Genomic DNA, 24,381 nt, shown 5'->3' on the forward strand with positions numbered 1-24,381 from the left:
GCCATGTCCAATCAGGATCTGATGGACATGCTCCACCTCAAAAAATCCAAATCCATCAGGACCATGAGAGCTAAAGACTTAAACCTCGGCACAAGTATGAATATGACATGCTGGAGGGATAGATTCATAACCCAGAGGCTTCCCATGCTTTGGAACAAGATCCCAGTTCATATTAGGCAGAGCCCCTCACTGACTCTCTTCAAGAGAAATCTTGATGAGTGGATGGGAGATCGTAAGTTTACCCCAGGGGTCACATCTGTGTCACTGCTAGACAGGGGCACAGTAAACTAATTCTATTATATAAGGGGACCTTCATTGTGTCACTACTAGACAGAGGCACAGTATTCTAAATTTATTCTGTACATTTTTGTACCATTTCATGGAGTGGCAAAAGCCACATCACTATGGCTAGGCTTACAAATGCCCCAGGGCAGATAGCCTAGTACTATACTATGAAACTATGAAACTATGATTGCTCATAAAATAATTCAAGGACACTTTCAAAAGACAAATTGCCAAGGACTGTAAGAATGACAACCACAAAGCCTGAGTTAGCTATACCACACAGGTAGGTGTCAACTTCCAAATATGCTGTCAGCTACTGACAAATGGCAAGGAATACACTGAGCCAACTGTCATTGTTCACATCCTAGGGTACAAGTTCAGTGCAAACATCCCCCCCATCACTCCCAAAAGGGCCTGTGTCCATCACAGAAGGATGCAGAGCCCCTGACGTCATGGACATGCAGGTAAGGACAGCCCTCTCCAATGCCAAGAACACAGCATCAATGTGACTGGATGGTGTCCCAGGTTATGTCTTACACTAGGCACAAAAGGAACCACACCCTCATCTACATTCACTGGCCAGATCCAATCGTACCACAGGGTATGTACCCAAAGAATGGCATACACCAACAGTCATCCAGCCCCACAAAGGGGGTGCCACAACAGAACCTGGAAACCATTGCCCTATACATCTACTCAGCCAGGTCTACAAAGCTATTGATCAAATTTTCATGGAACCCATAAACTGACAATGGGGACCTCCAGACACTGGACTCTACACAACCCTGCCTTGTTAAAGGCAGACCCTGCCTCCTAAACATAGTTGACTTACTACAAACAGTTACCAAGGACATAGATGGAGATGAAGGTAGTCCACACAGCCCACCTGGACCTCACTAAGGACTTTTTACACCATTCCCCACTCTGTCATCATGGACACGCTTACCAGCCTGAACATCAACAGCTATATCACAGGATGTGTGGCCAAGTGGCTCACAGATCAAACACACATGTTCAGAGTTGCGGGTGCCATGTCCAACTCTAAGACAGTCACAAATGGCATCCCACAGGTCCTGGCCCTGGGACCCCACCTGTTCAGTAGACACTGCACAGAGGTACAGGCAAGCATGGGAGGAGTATGGCTGAACAGGTTTGCAGATGACTGCTAACTGTGGTCCATAATCGACTCTATGGCTGACACACACATCCTCCAGAAGGGGCTTACAGAGACAGATACCTGGTGTCAGAACAATGCCCCAAGAAGATGGCAAAGAATGCATAGTCATCCCCTTTGGTTAAAACAAAGTGCAAACAAATTACCACATAGGTGGTACTCCAGTATGTATGGAGAAAGTCATTATGGCCCTGGGGACACAGTTAGATAGTACACTCTTCTTTGATGATCACATGACCAAAGTGTTTAGACACTCCTTCTATGTAGCCCACCCAATGTCACCTAATGTAACCCACTTTGTCTAGTCTGATGATGTCACCATCCTTCAAACATACCTGTGGAAAAAAGAGCACGCAGTAATGTGTATAGTGCGTTGTGTAAATGTGTACCCTTGTAGTATCGTAAACCAGTTAGGTAGGGGCTTGAATCCTGCATTTGACTTGCATGTGATCTCCTTGGAAAAGCGCAACCTTTTTGGAGAGTACTCATACACCTTAAAAGTGGTATACTAATCTTTGTCAGGACTGATGATGTCACCATCCTTCAAACATACCTGTGGAAAAAAAAGTTCACAGTAATGTGTATAGTGCGTTGTGTAAATGCGTACTCCTGTAATATCATAAACCAGTTAGGTGTGGGTTTAAATCCTGCACTTGACAAGTGTGCGTCTGTTTGCATGTGATCTCCTTGGTGAGGATCAGCCTTTTTGGAGAGTACTCATACACCTTAAAAGTGGTATACTAATCTTTGTCAGGTCTGATGATGTCACCATCCTTCAAACATACCTGTGAAAAAGAGTACTCACAGTAATGTGTATAGCATGTCATGTAAATACATACTCCTGTTATATCATAAACCAGTTAGGTAGGGGTTTGAATCCTGCACTTGACAAGTGTGTGTGTGTCTGTTTGTGTGTGATCTCCTTTTTCCTTGGAGAAAAGCAACCTTTTTGGAGAGTACTCATACACCTTAAAAGTGGTATACTAATCTTTGTCAGGTCTGATGATGTCACTATCCTTCAAACATACCTGTGGAAAAACAAACTCACAGTAATGTGTATTGCGCGTCATGTAAATGCGTACTCCTCTAGTATCTTAAACCAGTTAGTTAGGGGTTTGAATCCTGCACTTGACACCTGTGTGTTTGTGTATAATAGCCTTGGAGAAAAGAAGCCATTTCGTAGAATAGCTTACAAGTGGCATACTTATCTTTGTCAAGTCTGATGATGTCATCATCTTACAAATATACCTGTGGAAAAGTGATATTCCAGTAATGTGTATAGCATGCTGTGTTAATGTGTGCTGCTCTGGTATCACGAAGTAGTTAGGTAGGGGTTTGAATCCTGCACTCGGTGAGTGTGTGTACTCTATGTGTGTGGCACTGTTGGTCAATGTGTAGTGTGTTTTGCTTTTACCACTGTATGACATGTCAGTATGCATTGCACATGTGAGGTAGCTGTTGGGCAAATACATATACGTACATGTTACATCAACTATTGCATGTGTGTGAACCCTGCTGTCTCCAAGGACACAACTGTCATCTTTGCCAGACTGTGCTTCTGCTTCCCAGACCTTAGGTCACATCTGTATGCTTGTGACAAGGCCAGCCACTGAAGTGAACCCTGGCCTAGGTCATCCGTGTCACACACACTCATTACGGTTACTACTGAATTGTGAGTGAGGGTTTATGGCCGAGGTGTATGTTAGACCAGTTCTAACGCGGCAAAGTCTGTCAATGATGGCTATTCATTATAGGTGTACAACAACCTTTGTGGATATGCATGCAAACCCCTTATTGCTTATGTGATCCACCGAGGCATTTCAAAATACCTTAGGAAATGTGATTATCAAAGGAGAGATGACGTAACACTTGGTTGCGTGTACACATCGGTACCTGTTCATCATGTTGGTGGCTACTACCTATGTGGAACTGTGGGGATACTATGTTCCGTAAAGGTGGATGACTATGCTTAGTTTGGATAATAGCTTTACAACATGGGTTTGACAACAGTTATCTGTCTGTATGGTACCCTTGTGGAGGATGTGTGTGTCATCTGGATAATGCATTATAGGCCACAGTATGCATTACCAGATGTGGATGGACATATCCCTACTGTGATTGCTTGTACCTAAGAGAGCTATATGCCAAACAGGAGTGGTCTCAGTAATGGGTGCAGGTGAATACCACTGGTTACTGGCATAGTATAGTACTTGAAGGATGCAAATTTTGCTGTGTGTCCTACAGTTGTGTATCAGTCGTGAAGACATCATCTAACGATTGGTTATGGTCAGGCTGTTGAAGTTATGTATACTACCAGAATGCAGAACAATGACATATAGTAACAGTATCACCCACAACACAGTGTAAGAACCATGTCATACACACATGTGTAGTCAGGTTCGAAATGTGTGTAGTACAATGCTTACTGGCCACCAATAGAAACTATGTAGTGTTACTGTGTAATACAGGGCATGTCACCCTGCCCATGTGTCCACTATGCACGTACATGCAGACAGTGCACCTCCACCATGTTCACAGATGTACACCTGCAAATCTGTGCTACACACATCCCACACATATTGTCCACTCTCTAGCACATGCTGCAAATACTCCACACATCAGCCAAGTGGCACGTGGGTGGACAATACACTATTTTAACTAATACTGGTGTATACAATACTACAATGACAATCATAGCTTTAATGTATCATGCCTGCTCAGCTACACCTTCAAGCATATCATTACACTCTACTGCTGACAACATGGTAACATTGCTGTACTGCTATAACGTCACCCTGTGCATCAGCACCATGGTAGCCTGTTCCTGCATCAATGTTACAGATGACAGGAGGTGGCACAGGTTTCATCATATGCACAGGGTGTGTTGTTGGTTTGCCAGAGGCCTACAGTGAGCCATCCAATCGACATGTATGTGTGTGTGTGTGTGTGTGTGTGTGTGTGTGTGTGTGTGTGTGTGTGTGCGTGTGTGCGTGTGTGTGTGTGTGTGTGTGCATGTGTGTGCGTGTGTGCGTGTGTGTGTGTGTGTGTGTGTGTGTGTGAGGGGCAGGAGTACTGCTATGGGCCAATGTTGATGTAATGTGTGCAGGTATGTGTTAGCCCTAGGTGTCTGGTTCCTGTGTGTGTGTATGTGTGTGTGTGTGTGTGTGTGTGTGTATGTGTGTGTGTGTCTGCATGCACACAGTTCCACCATGTGGCTGCCATATACGGGTATTTGTGGGACAACCACAGACTGTACATGCCAGGCTTTACAGATCACAGTCTCTGGCCATGGATACAGTACCTGTGCCTGGCAGGGGTGCTACTGATGCTATCAGGTACTAAGCCAGACTGGGTACTATCCCCAGAGGTAGATGGATGTACACTGGACCCAGGTCCCTGCTGGGACTGTCCAGAGCCACATGCACATTGTCTTCTATGATGTTCTATTGACAGCCCACCCCCAACATTGCTGGTACTGGCACTACGGGAGCGGCTGTGACCTGTGGGACGTCCGTGGTGATTGCCAGCTGCTGATGTTGCTGGCATATGTCCACGTTGATGACTCAACCATCCCGCACTGTCCTGACACATGGACATGACATTGAGGAGGACATCAAATGTCTCTCCCCAACTTCTATCTGTGACCTCAGTGTAATGACGGATGGCACCTGCTAGGTCATGGATACTGTCAATTATGGCAGTGTTATGCTGCCCTCTGTGCCCTTAGTCCCTGTCTGGTGTACCGTTCCATACGTGCCAGTGCCTCCATGACAGCCTGGAACATGCGTGATGTTGTCAGACCTGTGGCATGTCTGCCAGTAGCATGATGAGCAGCTTAGTTGCAGGTATGTTAGATGTTGGGGAAGTTCTAGCCAGTTTAGATGTTGGAGTGATACACAGTGGTGGGAGGAGTGTTTGGCGCTGGTTACAAATTTTGCGATTTTCTTGTAGCATGAGACCAGTTTAGATTTAAGAGAGGATTGTATATTAGCAAGGAGAGGTGCACCATAGAGCAAGGATGGAAGTAAAAAGGAAGAGGCAGTGATAATTCTAGTGAAACAGATTTATACCAGAAGGATGCTACAACCTCTAAACAATGCCACAGACATTGCAAGTGTAAAAAAAAAAAAAAAAAAAATTACTGGCAAACATACACCATCAAAGATGCCCTGTACAGTATTTCTGAATCATGATTAGAAGCAATAGCTACAGAAAACCAAATGTTTGCAAATTTCATAATAAGCAAAGTCATATGTACCTTAAATCTAGAAATATTAACATTACTTCACCAGGATATTTTAACTGTAGCTCCAAAGGAGTGGTGTATCTTGGGTTTTGCCAACAGTGTTTAGGGTTCTATGTTGGAAAAACGGAAAGGACTTTAAGAAAGAGAGTTTATGAACACCTTTATGAAATTAATAAAAAGAAAGAATCCAATGCTTTTTACAAACATTCATTGGTTTGTACACAAATGTCCTTAAAATTTTTAATCTTTGAACAAGTTGAACATAACCCAAGAGGTGGAGATTGGGAGACATCTCTAGAGTATAGAGAACTGTTGTGGCAATTAAAACTTAATGCTTCCAAACCACCAGGGCTCAATGACACTATCAGTCTCAGTAGTGTTCTTAAAATTAGGAGAGCTAAATTATAGGGACATAATGTTTGTTTTACTTCCCTCTTTTAAGTTTTATTAGGCGTATATATTTATATTCGTTTGTATATATTTGCGCCATAATTTTAGGTACAAGTATATGGTTTATATACCTTTTGGCCCCCCTTTTTATAGGTAAGGCTGGTCGATACATGTTAGTAGTGCCAGTTTTTATTTAATAAAGGGTGGTATTTAGTGACACATTATTTATATTTATATATACATTCAATTTACATTTTAGAATTTTATATTACACTTATTCTGAATGGTCTAATTAATCACAGTATACAATGGCTATCTTCCATGCACGTCTGAGTTTTGTTTGTGATTTTATTAATTAATAACTTCTTAGAAGGTCTATTTGTTAGGATTTGTAAAGTTTTAAGTCAATGTCATAAATTAATATGTTAATTGAGGAAACAAGTACAAGATGCTAGGTATTATGCCTGTTTATATTATGTTTTTACTAAAAAAATTATTTTGGATGTATACAACACGCGTTGTCATTTTGAGGCAATGCAAGCTGTAGTGAAACACAAGCATTAGTTCAATATACCTTTAACTGTGGTTACATTAATAATCAATTAATTAAATGACTGATTTAATCTAATTTAGCACACCTATATAAGGTTCAATGGATTACATCTTTTTTATCTTGAAAAAGCCTGGGAGAGCCCGGGCGAAAGCGCTTGATTACTGCTTGCTGAAGACTTTGTTGTTCTGGTTCGTGTACTGTTTTCGTGCATTAAAGTCACTTTGAATTAACTTTTTTGCTGCCTACATACCTTCTTGTCTGTAGTAAACTATACCTGGTTGGTATTTTTGTTTTGGAATCAAGTTCTTGCTTTTTGTTTTTCGTGGTTGTTTCGACATGGCAGAAGGTACAGGGCATTCTGACTTTGGAGACACTCCTGATATTTTACGTGAAAATCAAGATATGTCCGATGATGCCCCTGTTACAAGGGGCGAATTTAAGCAGGTGATGTGCCTGCTTTCACAACTAAGTGACTTGCTTATTAATGACAATGATGAGAAATCTATACGGCTGCCAGGTAACCAGCAGCAATTTCGTAAAAATAAAGGTTGTGTTTTAACATCGAGAGGTCCATCTACACCGGAGGTCCCTGATGAGATCCGATTGGCTGAGACCGACCTGCAGGAACAACCTAACAGGCAGCATGCTTCTAAACCTGGAGGGAGCGGTGGAGCTGGCAAAGATTTTAATTTTAACGTATGGACCAAGAAACATTTTACTTTTAATCAAGGTACTGTGCAGAGTCTTAACTCAAATATTGATCATATTGAACAGAATTTGTCTGATTTAAACAACAAATTGTACGCATACAAAACAGCCCAGTTGGAAATTGAGTATTTATCTGAGTGTGTTCGTGTGCAGCGTATACCAAAAGGGTTACGCTTTACAAAATTTCCAAACAATGCTGCACCCGGATCTCCTCTGTTCAATGAACTTACAGAACTTTTTGACAAAATGGGACTTGAGATGCTTAGATTAATGATCAAAGATTATGAAAATAAAGCAGCTTTGCTGTTATTGGATGTGAACACATTGAATAATACCATTGTGAATGACAACAATTTTACTGGTATTAAGAAAGAATATGATAGTACATTTAGAGAGGTTGACGAACACTGTTGCAGGGTTGTTAGTAGGAAAATCAAAAAACTTGAACGTGACTTGTTAGATTACAAGAATGGGGTAGCCTACAATTTTAACATTAGAGGAAGATGGTCAAACAACAAGTTTAATGGGAACACAATTAGTAATGAAGCAAATGAACATGTAGTTTCATATCTTGCAGAGGCACCCAGGAGAAGTGAAAGACTGGCACAAAAATCAAATCAAAATTCTAACCAGGTTTTTCACTATCCCCAGAGAAGACAGGGGAGCAGGGAGTTAGCCCCACAACCACAGAGGTGGGGCAAACCCAGGAGATAACAGATATCATGATAGCTTCTGGAGACAGTTTGATTATTAATGTTCCTAGTATAAGTCCCTTGCCTTGCACAGTAGTTAAACAAAATAATTTTACTATTTATAATTATACTGATATAGAGCTTAATAATACATATTTTGAACTTTTTACTAAAGGTTTGCACTTTGTCCCTACTTGTTCACTCAATATTTCTAAAACTATTTTAGATTTGAAACTCTTTATACGTCAGTTGAATTTAAATATTTATTTTAAAGGAAGTGATTTTACACCAGGTCTATTTCATAGAGCTAGTACTATGAATCCACCTATACATCCAGCACTGAAGATTTTCGAAGAACTAGTTGAGGCTGAAATCAGGAAGTTGCACAGGGAGAAAGAAAAAATACATCCTAGTAATTTATCAGTAGAAGCATTTCAACTGATTGATTTTTTGAAAAGAGAGGATGTTAGAGTTATGAAAACAGACAAAGGTGGGGGGGGGGTAGTACTCATGTATAAACATGAATATGAGGCTAACTTATATACTTTACTACAAGACACTGAACAATACAGTGAAGTTTCTAGTAATGAATTAAACATCGCACATGCTAAGATTAAATATATGTTAGAAGATCATCTCATGCAGGGAGCAATTAATGAACAATTGTATAATTATTTATTCGTACAGAAGCCCCTCACCCCAGTTATATTTGGTATACCAAAAGTCCACAAAGGACTCAACCCCCTTAAATTTAGACCCATAGTTGCAGGTGCAAAAGGAATTACAGAACCACTTGGGAAATTTATTGATATCTCTGTCAAGAAGTTTGTTATATCTTTAAACTATATTTGTAAAGATTCTTGGGAATTTTTGAGGGGCATAAAAAATGCATTTTTACTGCTACCCAATATATGGTCACCATCGACATTGTCAAATTATTCCTTAGTATCCCACATTCTATAGGCCTCAAATGGTTCAATCGGGTCCTTACTTTGTCTTCTGGTATCAGCTCTAACATCATTGGACTATTAGTTGAGTTTATGAGTGTGATTTTGGAAAACAATTTTATTTATTTTAATGGTGAACTCTTTAGGCAGAAAAGAGGGGTAGCTATGGGTACCCCTTGTGCATCAGCTTATGCCAACATTGTTCTACACTATTGGGAGTCGAAATACATCTTTCCTTCCCATTGGTCCAAGTACATTACACATTATCAGCATTACTTGGACGATATATGTATATTGTGGAATGGTGACTTGGATGAGTTCAACAAGTTTATGGTATATATTAACTCTTCCACAGATTTTTTAAGATTTACATATGTAGTTCGTCCAGACAGTTTACATTACTTAGATGTCAACCTAAGGAAAAATTTTGAGTCCAATTCTTTTCAGTCTAACATCTTCAGGAAAGACACATTTTCCAATATGTACCTTCATTTTGACAGTGGTCATCCACTGTTTCAAAAGAAAGGGATTATTAAGGGCCAACTTATTAGAGCTTCGAAGATGTGTAGTGAGGACCAGTTATTTCATGAGGAGGTGCAATTTCTTAGAACTTTGTTCTTAGAAAGAGGATACCCTTTGCAGTTATTTGACATGTTGGCTAATGATGTTCTGTCTAAAAGGGCTGACAAATATTTTCCTTTGCCAGGAAGAACCCAAGAGCAAAATTTAGAAGTCAAACAGAGTACGTTTATGGACAAAGAAAATGTTTTCCTGCACTCTTTCAGTAAAGACAGTTTACAGGTTGAGAATGCCATTCTTAGGTATTGGCCTGTTTTGTCCTTAAATGAATATATAAATAAAGTCCTCTCTAAAAAACCAAAATTTGTCAGTAGAAGGAACATGAATCTAAAAGATTTTTTTGAAAGACAATCCTCAGCTAGTTCCTCGGGTACTCAGCTGAAGTTAGGTACTTTTAAATGTAAGGCCTGTAAACAGTGTCCCTATATTGTTAATGATAAGGGTTTGTACCTTAAATGTAGAAATATTAACATTACTTCACCAGGATATTTTAACTGTAGCTCCAAAGGAGTGGTGTATCTTGGGTTTTGCCAACAGTGTTTAGGGTTCTATGTTGGAAAAACGGAAAGGACTTTAAGAAAGAGAGTTTATGAACACCTTTATGAAATTAATAAAAAGAAAGAATCCAATGCTTTTTACAAACATTCATTGGTTTGTACACAAATGTCCTTAAAATTTTTAATCCTTGAACAAGTTGAACATAACCCAAGAGGTGGAGATTGGGAGACATCTCTAGAGTATAGAGAACTGTTGTGGCAATTAAAACTTAATGCTTCCAAACCACCAGGGCTCAATGACACTATCAGTCTCAGTAGTGTTCTTAAAATTAGGAGAGCTAAATTATAGGGACATAATGTTTGTTTTACTTCCCCCTTTTAAGTTTTATTAGGCGTATATATTTATATTCATTTGTATATATTTGAGCCATAATTTTAGGTACAAGTATATGGTTTATATACCTTTTGGCCCCCCTTTTTATAGGTAAGGCTGGTCGATACATGTTAGTAGTGCCAGTTTTTATTTAATAAAGGGTGACATTTAGCGACACATTATTTATATTTATATATACATTCAATTTACATTTTAGAATTTTATATTACACTTATTCTGAATGGTCTAATTAATCACAGTATACAATGGCTATCTTCCATGCACGTCTGAGTTTTGTTTGTGATTTTATTAATTAATAACTTCTTAGAAGGCCTATTTGTTAGGATTTGTAAAGTTTTTAGTCAATGTCATAAATTAATATGTTAATTAAGGAAACAAGTACAAGATGCTAGGTATTATGCCTGTTTATATTATGTTTTTGCTAAAAAAATTCTTTTGGATGTATACAACACGCGTTGTCATTTTGAGGCAATGCAAGCTGTAGTGAAACACAAGCATTAGTTCAATATACCTTTAACTGTGGTTACATTAATAATCAATTAATTAAATGACTGATTTAATCTAATTTAGCACACCTATATAAGGTTCAATGGATTACATATTTTTTATCTTGAAAAAGCCTGGGAGAGCCCGGGCGAAAGCGCTTGATTTACTGCTTGCTGAAGACTTTGTTGTTCTGGTTCGTGTACTGTTTTCGTGCATTAGTCACTTTGAATTAACTTTTTTGCTGCCTACGTACCTTCTTGGCTGTGGTAAACTATACCTGGTTGGTATTTTTGTTTTGGAATCAAGTTCTTGCTTTTTGTTTTTCAAAGTCATATGTCAAAACACTAAGGAGATAGTAGAGATGTCTGTCCAGCATTTGAATATTCATGTGTTTAAACAATGAAAAAAACATCAAAAGTGAAAAGATTTCAAATTGCCAGGCTTTTTATGTGCAAGATCGGGATATAGTGGGGAATGGGAATGTGCACTTTCCCTTCTCTAGTGCAATCTCAGAGTTAGTATAAGTAGTAGGGGCTCCCCCCAAGCACTTGAGTTTCAAACATTTATGTTAGATTACTTTGTTTTCAGGGCCTGTAGTAGATGTAATGGTGGAGATGCCCTTCATATATATGCTTTAGTTATTTATTTATTTAACATTTGTTGACTGGGAAAGTCCAACTAGGACAGAGCCTTTTTTAGTGGAGGCCTGGGGAGAAATGCTCTAGATGCATGTCTTTGGAATGTGGGAGGAAACCGGAGTACCTGGAGGAAACCCCATGCAAATGCAGGGAGGGTATGCAGACTCCACACAGAAGGCACTTCAGCTGAGAATTTAACCAGAGAACATCTTGTTGTGAGGTGACAATATTAACTACTGCACCACTGTGACCCCCTACAGATATAGTAACTGTTACCACAAGTGAAATTAATAATTCAAGTTTCATGGGGCCATAAAACATACCTGGTGCTTTCCTAAACAGAATCAAGCAAAGACAGTAATGCTAAATGTTGTGGTGACAAGCTGTACTTGGACCAGTTCACAAAGTGCGTTAACTGGGAGGCCACATCAGACCTAAACCGTTTTACATCAGCCAGCATTCTTTGTAAAATTATGGAGTCATAATGGAACTTATCCATAATAATGCATGAGACAGACTTATATTAGACAATCTTGTGGCCATAATAATGCACGGGACAGATGATCTTGTGGCAGCATTTATGAAGGGCTAATAGAGTATGCTACTTGCCTTGACCTTGTCAATGTGTTTGATGCTGCTCTGCATGATGGAATAATTGTTAAATTAAACATTATATCTCAGTAGACATATCATTCAGCAGGTAAATCACTAGTCAACAAGACACAACAAATCAGGGTGGGAGCTTCTAAGTCTGTCTTGATGCCTGGGATGCCCGTCCTTCATTTCCTAACTTTATTAAATGAGAATAGTTTCATCTTTCTACAGAGCAGACTATGACTTGTGCTATAGAAATGTAGGTATTGCCATACATTCCTACTGAAAAACTGTACAGTTGTCAGTACATGTTGCCTGAATTTTTGAATTAGAACTGGATGGCACAGATTTCTGTAAAAACTGAAGCCTCCATTTATGATCAAGATTTAGAAACAGACTTTGTCCTACTGAAGATTGACCAGAAAGGTTCTGAGGGATCACGTGGTCAGTAGCATCTCTCTAAGCCTAAGTCTTGGAGGACTATGGGGTAACCACCCACCAGTCTCTGATATAGGCTGTGAGCTCTCTGCTGCATCAGGACATCCATTCTCTATAAAGGTACATTAAAGCAGGTTACACTTCCCCACCCACCACTGGTGGGATAGTATGTACTTAAAATGTATTTACATACCCATTTCTGATATGATAATGGGAATGCCCTTGAATACCCACTTTTGTTACTATTGTGGAAATCCCTTGCATATTCACTCTTGTTGTATATTCAGAATATCTGTTTTGGGCATGATAAAATGCTCCTGCCCACTTATTCCTGTAAGATGACAGGATTTTTCACATTGTCTTACATATGCATTTCAGGTATGATTACAGAAATGCTTTAACATATCTCCTTCTATTAATGGTGAAAATGCCTTGCACTTTTACTTCCAGAGTGTTGGTAAGAATGTCCTTGCACATTTACTTCTGGCATGATTGTAGAGATGTAATTGTGTTTGTGTCAGAGGATAGTAAAAGTGCCACATACTCTCTTCTAGGATGAAAGTAGAAATTCTCTTACACACCCAGTTATGGTCGAAAAGTCTTGCACACTCCTTTCTGAAATGAGGGTAGGAATACACACACACACACACACACACACACACACACACACACACACACACACACACGCACACATTTCTGGGGCAATAGTAGAAATGCTCTTGCATACCAACTTTTGTAACAATTGTAGAAATTCATTTTTACACTCACATCTGGTAGAATAGTAGGATTGCTCATGTATATCCAGATATGGTAGCGTGATAAAAGATCGTGTTCCTGCACACTTATTTCTGTATAGTGATAGGGATACTTTTTTCAACGTACTTCTGATACAGTGGTTAGAAAGCCATTGCACATAGGATCATAGGATCATAGGAGGTTACTAGGCTAATGGCCCTGGGACCCTTACAAGCTTAGCCAAGAGTTTACCCTCAAAATAAAACACCTCAATCAGCACCTGTCACCCCTGTCAATGAGGGATACAAGGTGGAACCCCTGGGACAAATTTGTGGTTTCCCATCCACTCAACAAGGATACATATGAAGAAGGTTAGTGACATACTTTGTTTGACGTGTATGGGGAGTCTGTTTCAGAGATGGTGCAGCCTCTGGGAGACAAACCTGTCTCTCCAGCAGGTTTTGTTAATGTCGCATATTGGATTTAGACCTTTTGATCAGGTAATGCGTGAGGAGTTTGACTTACGGATATAGAGCATCTCTAGTATGGCAAGGTCCGAGATTGCCTTGTAGGCAAGACACATATCACCTCTGAGAAATCTGTACGATACCGAGTAAAGTGATAGTGATTTGACCCTGTCCACATAGGACAGGTGTTGGAAGCCATGGATTCTCTTTGTGAGGTATTTCTGTGGCCTTTCCAGTTGGTGCAGATGTCTGGAGAGGTACTGATTTGATGGTAGAATGCCTTTATACACTAGCTTCTGCTAACAGTAGAAAGATCTTGCACAATCACTTCTGCATGATGGTGAGAATGTCCTTGCACACTTGCTTCTGTAATGATTGTAGGAATATCCCTGCATACCCACTTTTAGGAGGACAGTAAAAATATTAGACATTCACTTCTGAATCATAGGTATACATTTTTACACACTCACGTCTGGTAATGGTAGAAATGAATTTCACACTTATTTTTGTATAATGATGGGGGTCCTTTTTTATTGTTTCTGATACTGTAGAAAGAATGCCATTGCACATGCACTTCTGGCATAATATTAGAAATGCCTTTATAAACCAGATTCTGGTAATAGTAGAAATGCCTTGCACACTCACTTCTTTTGTGACTGTAAGAATATCCCCTTGTATACCCATTTTTGGGAGTATAATAGAAATGCTACATACACACACACTTGAGAATGATAATAACCTTTTATACACCCACTTCTGGAACTGTGGCAAAAAAATGCCCTTCCCTTGCATGCCCACTTCGGGTATGAGGGTAGAAATGTCCTTGCATACTTACTTCTGGTACTATGGAAGAAATACTCTTGCTTACCTTTTCTGATATAGTGATAGGAAAGGCCTTGGCTACCCATTCCTGCAACAGTGGTGTAAACTTCACATCAAGAATGAGATCAGGAATGCTGTTCTACAGCTATTTTCTGGCACAATGGAAAAAATACCCTTCCGTACCAGCTTCAGATATGATAGTAAAAATCTTCCAGAGGTGAGCAGGTGCATAAAGTTAAAAAAAATAATAAAAATAAATTTATGAGTGTGGAAATGCCTTTGATGTATCCATATTTCTCATATAGTTGTAAGCATGTCTTTCATACCCACGTCTGGTAAAGTGACACAAAAATAATAAAAATGTGGCTGAAAGGATGCTGCCATGTCATCTAGACAAACTAAGAATCACTGAAAAAAATAACCACTAGCACAAACAAGAACTTAAAATATTATTATTCTTTAAAAGAGAATACACATCACAAACATACACACACACAGTTTTTTTGTATAATGGAACTTCCTCAGCCACACACTACTACTACAACTGCGGTCTTCGGGTTTCTGTTGATATTCTGAGGACTGTAATAGTAGTGCTCAGTATAGTAGAACCAAAAAAAAAAAAAAAAAACAGTGTCAGACTCTTGAGCAAGGGCATAGAACCTATAAATAAGCAAAACAGATAATTATTATGCTAGAGTATAGAAGAAAAAAGTCATTATGCAAAAGTTTAATAACAGCTAAGGATCAAATAAGTAGCAAACTAAAACTAAAGTGGTAAAATCAAGAGGGTTAGACTACTGATGGTTTTAATGGCAATTTACACATCTAGACTGACAGCTAAAAACAAATGTCAGCTAATCAGTGATGTTTTTGTAGTCATTTGTTTCAGGTAGGACCTTGATTTACTGCAGATAACAAAGACTTTGGTAGTCATTCCAATGGATGTCAACAAAGGTTGAATTCTAGATGAATACTATAAAATTTCTTTTATCCAGTTGTTAAGCTGAGAAACAACCATATGGTATTGACTTTATTTATTTGTTCACCAGATTTTACTAGGCTATAAGCAAAGTAATGTTTAGAATGTTTACATTTTATTTAGTCTGATAATATATTAGCAATATATTACTGAAATGTCACAAGAGCAGAAAGTAAAGAAAATGGATATGTGCATATAAAGTTTGTACATTAAAGAAGCAAAAGGCATTTTATTACAACATAATTACATTATAGACTATTAAGGACATTGTATGTGCTAGTTGCAGCAATTTGCGTGCCATGTCGCATTTTGTTCAATTAGAGAGTTCTCAGAATGTAGATCTCATAGGGGTTAGGTCACATCTGTTGTATCTTTGTGTTAGTTATTAAATCTCCTGAGACGACACTAAGTACATACATTAGAGACATCTTAAATGATTCCATGCTAATGATAGTTGTGCTGTGTTTACATTTTGTTATGTGCACATGAAAAACTGCATGAAGTGCACAAAAGTGCATGGTGTACTGACAGATAACATTTTGTCTGCAGTTCCATGTAATTTATAATCCAATAAGGCATGACCAAAAATATTATATCTCAGTGCAACAATGCTGAATTAATAATGATTTAACTGGAAGCATGTATACGCACACTGTTTTGCACAACAAAAAGTATTATTAGCACTGTAATTTGTTGGAAACCTTTTTAAGGAGAATTAAGAAGCTGAGTGTTTTAAAGCAGTTGCATTCTGATAGATTTCGTTGATGATTTACGAGTGATGTACAACTTTCATGACTAATTATAAGACATATTTGTGATGATAGCTACTCCCCAATTTCTGAGGGAAAGCTATGAATACAGTGTCATCTGCTATAGCTGCTTTTGGGCAATAAAGTACTGAAACTAGTCATTAGTGGGTGCAGATTATATTGGTAGGTTTGGGTTGTAAATTTATTAGCTAACAGTGGCATTGCTTCTGGTAGTTTGTGAATGCAGGAAGCTTGAGGATAGACAGACCACCCCTTCTCTGGAACAGACTCCACATCCATGTGAAGCAGAGTTCCTCCCTAACCCAATTCAAGTGTAACTTGGAGAACTGGATGGGGAACCAAAAATTCACCCCTTGTTTCACACCTATGTCTCTAATAGACACAAACAGCTTGTAAATGGTCATCTCCCAGACACTTGCTTGCACTGCCAAGAGTACCAGAACTTGCTAGATTTCAGATGCATGGCTAGGCTTAAAAAGGCCCCAATGGACGCTACCCTACCACACACCTAGAAACCTGTCGGTGTCTGTGTTTGGGCACTGAAATGGAAGATAATAAACAAGAAAATAATTTATATGATATTAGGAACCAAGGTTTTTCAAAGGTAGATCAACTCTAACTAATTTAGTAGTTTTATGACCAGATAACAACAGTTATAGATAAATGAATGCCAGCAGCAGTCATTTATATGGATTTAGCTAAAGCATTCAACATCCTGCCTCATAAAAAATTAGTTAAGGATAGTTATAGTCCCTACCTGGTCTATTGGATAAGTGAAAGTCTGTCAGACAGGAAACAAAGTCTATTAGTAAACTCTTGTGTGCTCCAGAGTTCAAGTATTGGGACCTTTACTATGTAATGTAGTCTTTACAACAATTCTATTAATTAATATATACTGGATGAACAAGTATGCAGATGAATGTAAGTTAGGATTTATCATTTCAAATGAGAATGACTACATTAACAACATTAATATGTATCTGCATGAAATATCAACCTGGTCTGAAAAATGGGTATCAGATTTAGCTTAAATAAACATAACATTATGTATTTTGGTAAGAAACTTACAAAATAGCTGTCAGTAATACAAGACATTACATTATCAGAAGTTGATGATATTAAAGATTTAGGAATAATAATAATAACGTCAAAGTGGTCTTATAAGTATGTAAATTCAGTAGTAATAAAAGCAATGAGACCAGAATGTTTGTTACTGAAGACCATCTCTCTGAGTGAGGAAAAACATATGGTTGAAGTGTATAAAACATATATAAGACCGATCCTGGAATATAATAACCTTTTTGCTTATATAACAAAAGTAATCTAATAAGACTTGAAAAAGTACAGAGGCAATTCATTAAAAAGTTTCCTGCCTTGAGGGCATATAATTATAGAGAAAGGTGCCAAAAGCTAAAACCTCATTACAATTCATTATTGACATTTTAAAGGAAAAGTAATACTTGTATATAATGTATTTTAGGATGATATGTTACAAGCATTATTGAATTTAGAAATAAATGATAAAATAAAAACTAAAAGACATAACAAAAGTGTGTATAGGATCAAATCATTTAATACTACAAAACTTGTTTTTATATAACACAAAGAATTGCTAGCCTATGGAATAGACTACCACATAGTATTAGAAGGGCTGATACCATAATAATTTTTAAACAGAAATTAGATGATTCAATGGGTTCACAGGCATATGAACCAAAGTTTGAGGAATCAGCATTCCCTGTTAGCCTTAGGGCCTGCACACTAGAAACCTGAACTTATGAATAAGTATATTTGGAGTAATTATGTGTTTCTCCAATCTATGTAGGCCAGTGGTGGTGCTAAACTGGGGCAAATTTGCAGTTACTCACCCATCCATCCATCCATCCATCCATCCAGTTAGGTTTCAATAGAGTAAGAGAAGTATTGTGCTTTACGTGGCATGGAAGATGGCTCCATCCATGTGGCATTCTCTGTGATACATACCAATCCCTTCAGTTCTGTTAATTTTGCAGCTTTACGTGGCATGGAAGATGGCTCCATCCATGTGGCATTCTCTGTGGTACATACCAATCCCTTCAGTTCTGTTAATTTTGCAGCTTTATGTGGCATGGAAGATGGTTCCATCGATGTGGCATTCTCTGTGATACATACCAATCCCTTCAGTTCTGTTAATTTTGCAGCTTTATGTGGCATGGAAGATGGTTCCATTGATGTGCTATTCTCTGTGATACATACCAATCCCTTCAGTTCTGTTAATTTTGCAGCTTTATGTGGCATGGAAGATGGTTCCATTGATGTGCTATTCTCTGTGATACATACCAATCCCTTCAGTTCTGTTAATTTTGCAGCTTTACGTGGCATGGAAGATGGCTCCATCGATGTGGCATTCTCTGTGATACATACCAATCCCTTCAGTTCTGTTAATTTTGCAGCTTTATGTGGCATGGAAGATGGTTCCATTGATGTGCTATTCTCTGTGATATATACCAATCCCTTCAGTTCTGTTAATTTTGCAGCTTTATATGGCATGGAAGACGGTTCCATCAATGTCATATTCTCTGTGACACATACCAATCCCTTTAGTTCTGTTAATTTTGCAAAATATGTTGAGATGCCTTGAGTGGGTGATTATGATACAACGGGACTTGTAAATGTTTAATAAGTCTGACAGAATAGGGTCTGCTGAGCCTGTGTGATAATGAGAAGACAGAAAAGGCTTTGAGTCCGTCTGCATCATTTTTATGATTCAGACATTTTATTTTTAGTGAGAAAGCACTGTGGTCATTCCAGCTGGGACAAGTGTGTAGAAAGGTACATACTGAAAGGTGCATTACTCTCACTGATCACCCTAATGAGTGCCAAGCACAGTGAAACAGTTACATCACCTTTAGATATAAGCTGTGCAATGAAAAAGAACTTCCAGGACAGTTGATTTTAAACACAGGGTGTGAAGATTGGGGAAAGATGTGCGAAGGCTGCCAGCCTAGTCAAATAGAATTTGATACATAATTCTATAATTTGTATAAATAAATGTAAAATACAGGCTTGTGTTCTTAAATGAAAGAAAACACTGTAAAATGTGAACTTCAAGATTGTTGCAACATTGCCATCTGCTGTAAGGAAAATCAAGCCAAGCATTTCAAATGTTCTTTGAAGTTACAATTATCTAAAAACTGGTGTCAAAGCATCTGGCTGAACACATTCTTTCTATTGTCTTAACTTAAGGAATAATTGTTAGAGTATACATGTGAAATGTCTTTTATTGTTGTAGTTTCCTGAGCAGGTGTTAGCCTGCTAAATAATGCAGTTTGTTTGCCTGGAAACTCCAGACTAAGTGTCAAGATGATGTAATGTGAATACTGGGAAAACCTAAGTGTCAAAATGATGTAATTTTGGAGGGCCTTAGCAGAGCTGTTTGTTAGTGTTTTAAAAACTATTGTTCAGTGAAAGACTGAAAGCATTTGTCTTGGACCATCAACCCCAGTACTGCTTATGCTCTTTATGTATGTAAGTAAGATTATAGCACTGTGTTTTCTCTTAAGAATAGCTAAAGATTAGAAAGTTAGATTAAGTGTTTTTCTTTGACATCAGACCTGTCCTACTGTATTATTTTAAGTTTCTGTGTGATCTCTGAACTCTTAGATATCTCTGTGGTGTAGTAGTACTGTCTTGTGTTTTAATTATTTATTATTAAATATTTTAAAAACCTTTACCTGTTGCTGGTTTGTGTAAAGAAGTAAGCTCTAGAGTACAGTGCATATTTATAGAGGTTATCGTAATAGGCCACTCTAATAAGCCTTAGACTGAATAGTCACATTACCAATTGGATAATAATATTGCACAATAATAATTGGACACCCTTTCAAGGGCCTTTGGGTAGCTGATAATTATTAAGCTGGTGGTGGCAGTAATTACAACCGTATAGTCTGGGTAAAGGGGCACAGTTAGAGAATCTGTGCCAGCCTTTCCCAGGAGTGTCTGTGAAGTTGTATAAATACTTATCTCAAAGTGTGGGTGTGTGTCAGCTACCTGGGCAGGGACACGAAGCACTGGTTGGACAGAGAGGGTACTGGAGGTTAGCTTGCCAGCTAGGCTGAGATCTGGACCCTATAGCTGTGCCAGTGGGGAGTCTTATTGGGGACCTGGAGAGCAAGGGAGCAACCAGCCCCAGACTGACTGTGATCTCTGTGTGCACTTAAGGGAAATTGCACTTTGCTGTGTGTATTAGTTATCCTTTCCTCTTCTAGGAGACAACCTCCCTGGTGTTAGTGGTGAGGATTGAGGCTCCTTGATTGCTAGACCAAGGCATGGTCATCACACAGGGTCCCAGATCTCTAACTATGGAATCAATTTTCAGGGTGAAGGTATTGTCAATCTGATGGTTGCAAGTACAGTAATGCTTGCCAAAGAATACAGTTCTACATTTCTTAGCATTTCATTTTAGACCATACTGCTTGTTTCATACAGGCAATTTTGTAGGATCCTAGTGTCCTCTGGATAGTCATCTACAAACCTGGTCAGCCACAAACCCTTAACATTAGCTTTAACCTCTGAGAAGTCAATGTCAAGGACTGAATCCTGGAGCACTCTGTTAGTGAAAAGTCTTTTGGAGGAGGTATAGCCTCTAACCTTTATTTCCTGTGTTCTTTTTGCAAGCCAGTTTGCTATACCACAAGTTACACAGGGATTTGCATTTAGCTCAGAAAGTTCATTTATGGTGCATGAATGTGGGCTGGTGTAGAACAGCTTTGTGGGGTCTAGATATGTGGTGTGCACTGATTTGCCCTCGTACATTGCTACAATAATGTTTCCAAACTCAAGCAGGTTAAGTAGGCAGGAACTGCCATTGAAGAATCTGCACCAGCTTGTCTTAAGCGTCTGTCTGTTACCTATATTCTTATTTATTAATTCCATAGTCAAAGTCCATAGTCATCCTTTCCATAGTGTTACAGTTTAGGCTGGTCAGACTTGCAGGTTTATAATTACCAGGGTCTGTTGAAGGTCCACCTTTATGCAATGGAATTACTTTGACTGTCCTCCATTCTGCCATCACAAAGCCTGTTTTGAGGCTGATATTGAAAAGCTCTGCAGGGAGTCTAATCAGCTATCCTTCAGGCTAACAAGTAGGCATCTTGGTATTGTGTTCAACCCCTTAGAAGTAGTATTCCTGACCTTGGACAGTAACTTGGTGATTCTGTGGGGTGTAGATGCAGGTAGATGTTTTGAGAATACTGGAGGGATGAGAAGGTGAAATTCAAGCTAAATCTGTCTGCTGGTACATTTGCAATGTAGTTTCGGTCCAAGTTTGTAATATTATTTACTATTAGCACTGCTCAGTGCTGGGCATTGTTTATGAAATTTCTTACATAGTTAAATAAGGATTTGTAGTTATCTTTTACCTCATATCTGACTTTGGTTGATTTGATCAAGATCTGGAGTACCTTGTTTAGCACAGCAAGAGCATTTTTAGCTTCTTAAGAGTTAGACTTATTTTTGCATGGAGTGAGTTTTTTCTTTTATTATAGAGACTTTATTAGAGTTCTGTCTTAAGGGATTGTTTTTGAATTTTAAATTGTATTTGTTTCTGAGGGGAACAGAGTCAATTATGCAATGATTTACATGTGCATGCAATTTTGCAGCAAAGATTCTGCATAAACAGTGGGATCATTGACGTAGAGGAGGGCTTTTGAATTTAGCCAGGTTATCACTCAGTTTTAGTTAATTAGCCTTTGAATAGCCTCTGAATACCAAGTTATTGGAAGACGCTTCAGGCTTCAGTCTTAAGGTGAATACAACTGACTTATGGTCTAATTTTATCAGGGAGGAGATTACAATTGGTGGGGAACAGAACTGTACTTTAGTAAGGACCTAGAAGAGGAGATTATCACCCTTAGTTGGGGTGTGGACAAATGGGTTGGAATAATTTGTACTGATGAAGTCCAGAAATCTCTGGGCATACGTGTTTGAAGACATATATGTGGAATAAGTTACAGAGGGATAGTTGACGTTTCCTAGGGGAATGCTGTTTGGCTTAATACATAGGGACTCTATAATAGTTATGCAGGAAGTATGGGCCAAGGGGGACAGAGGAGGTCTTGTATTTAGTTATAATGTGATAAGGTGTTTGGTTTATAGTAAGCTGGATCTGGAGGTATTCCATTACATTGTCTTTTCTAACGAGTCTAGAGATGAGATTTTTTTTTTAAAAATATAGAGACAACTCTCCCTTTAGTGTCATTTTCTAATGTCATGGGCTTTTATTAGTAATGGGCATTAAAGCCCTGTACTAATGGAGGGCTTTCACTGGTCTTGAACCATGTCTCTGTAACAATGCACATACCAATGTTTCCTAGAGCAAGTAGTGGTTGTAGTGTGTGGTGTTTTTTTAAAGGATCCTAACACTGAGCAGCAATACCTTAATATTATGTGAATTCTGTTTAGTTATACTGGAAGCTTTAGAAGACTGGCATTGTATAAAAAAGACATCGTAGGGTTGGCAAGATTTTAGCCAATATACGGAAGCCTTTGGTGTTAGAGATGCAGGTGATCCCTAGCAAAACAGTTAGGATGGTCTACCATCTCTTCCCAGGCTGATATATATTGTATTCCCTTTAAATAGCACGAGAAGCAAGGCAGTTATTGAAATCAGACTTTTATTCATGTTGCAACATCATCCTTGATGATGGTAGAATGCTTCATACCTGTCTCAGATGCATACATCATCCTCGATGATGGTAGAATGCTTCATACCTGTCTCAGATGCATACATCATCCTTGATGATGGTAGAATGCTTCATACCTGTCTCAGATGTATACATTATCCTTCATGATGGTAGAATGCTTCATACCTGTCTTACATGCATACATCATCCGTGATGATGGTAGAATGCTTCATACCTGTCTCAGATGTATACATTATCCTTGATGATGGTAGAATGCTTCATACCTGTCTCAGATGCATACATCATCCGTGATGATGGTAGAATGCTTCATACCTGTCTCAGATGCATACATCATCTTTGATGATGGTAGAATGCTTCATACCTGTCTCAGATGCATATTCTAACAGTTCCATCACATATCTTTTCATATAGTCCATGGAGGTATGTTTCAAGTCATTCTCGCCTACATGTACAAATGTGTCATATCTGTAGTTGTGGTGCAAGGGCTTGAATGCTTAACTGATATGGTGAACCCTGGCACCTGAGAGGTCACTCACATTGATCCTTTCCTTCACAGCCTGGTGAGTGGCACATCAGCGTGTCTCACTGTGGAGTCATCTGTAACTAGAATATTGGATTGTTTGGAGGTTTGCCTAATGAGCTTTTACTTGACACAGTGTAATTCTTGTATGTATGTTACATGGTGGGTGCTGTCTGTACTGTGTGTTTGTGACATTGCTGAGGATACTTGTTTCTTACATTAAATTTAGGAAGCCTTTATGGTATATAGTTGGGTTACTTTTAAGGGCCTCAGCATATGTTAGTCTTTGGTGTTGTGAAGCCAGAGATGATGCCAAGCTAAAAGTGAATGATTGTGAAATGTGCTTATACTAGGCTGAAGCAAGCAAAATGTATTTCTCTTTGTATGTTGTTTTTATCTTCTGTTTCTGAGATGTTGATTTGTAATGTATATGTTACCTAGAAAACACTTTTGTTTGCCCAGATCTTAAAGGACAGAGTGATGATGGGCTAGTTCACAGACAGGAAGGCACCTTCTCCTAAGATAACAGATGAGGATAAAACAGCATTGGAATGCAATGGTCACTGAAACTTTTAAGACCCATTTGGGATTCAAGTAAAGAAGAAACAGATGTGAAGGTATTGGGACAAACTCTTACTGTTGTGATGGGTGTGGCGCTAGCTGGTTTATAACCAGTATCTGTAGCAACAATGCAGTCACACAAGGACTTTGGCTATATAATTATGACTTAATGAAATGTTAAGAGACTAGTGTGAAGTTGCTGTAAGAAGATTCTATCTCTATA

The sequence above is a fragment of the Protopterus annectens genome, chromosome 7.part0 (genome assembly GCF_019279795.1).
Source record: "Protopterus annectens isolate FY-2018-M chromosome 7.part0, PAN1.0, whole genome shotgun sequence".
Taxonomy (NCBI): domain Eukaryota; kingdom Metazoa; phylum Chordata; order Ceratodontiformes; family Protopteridae; genus Protopterus; species Protopterus annectens.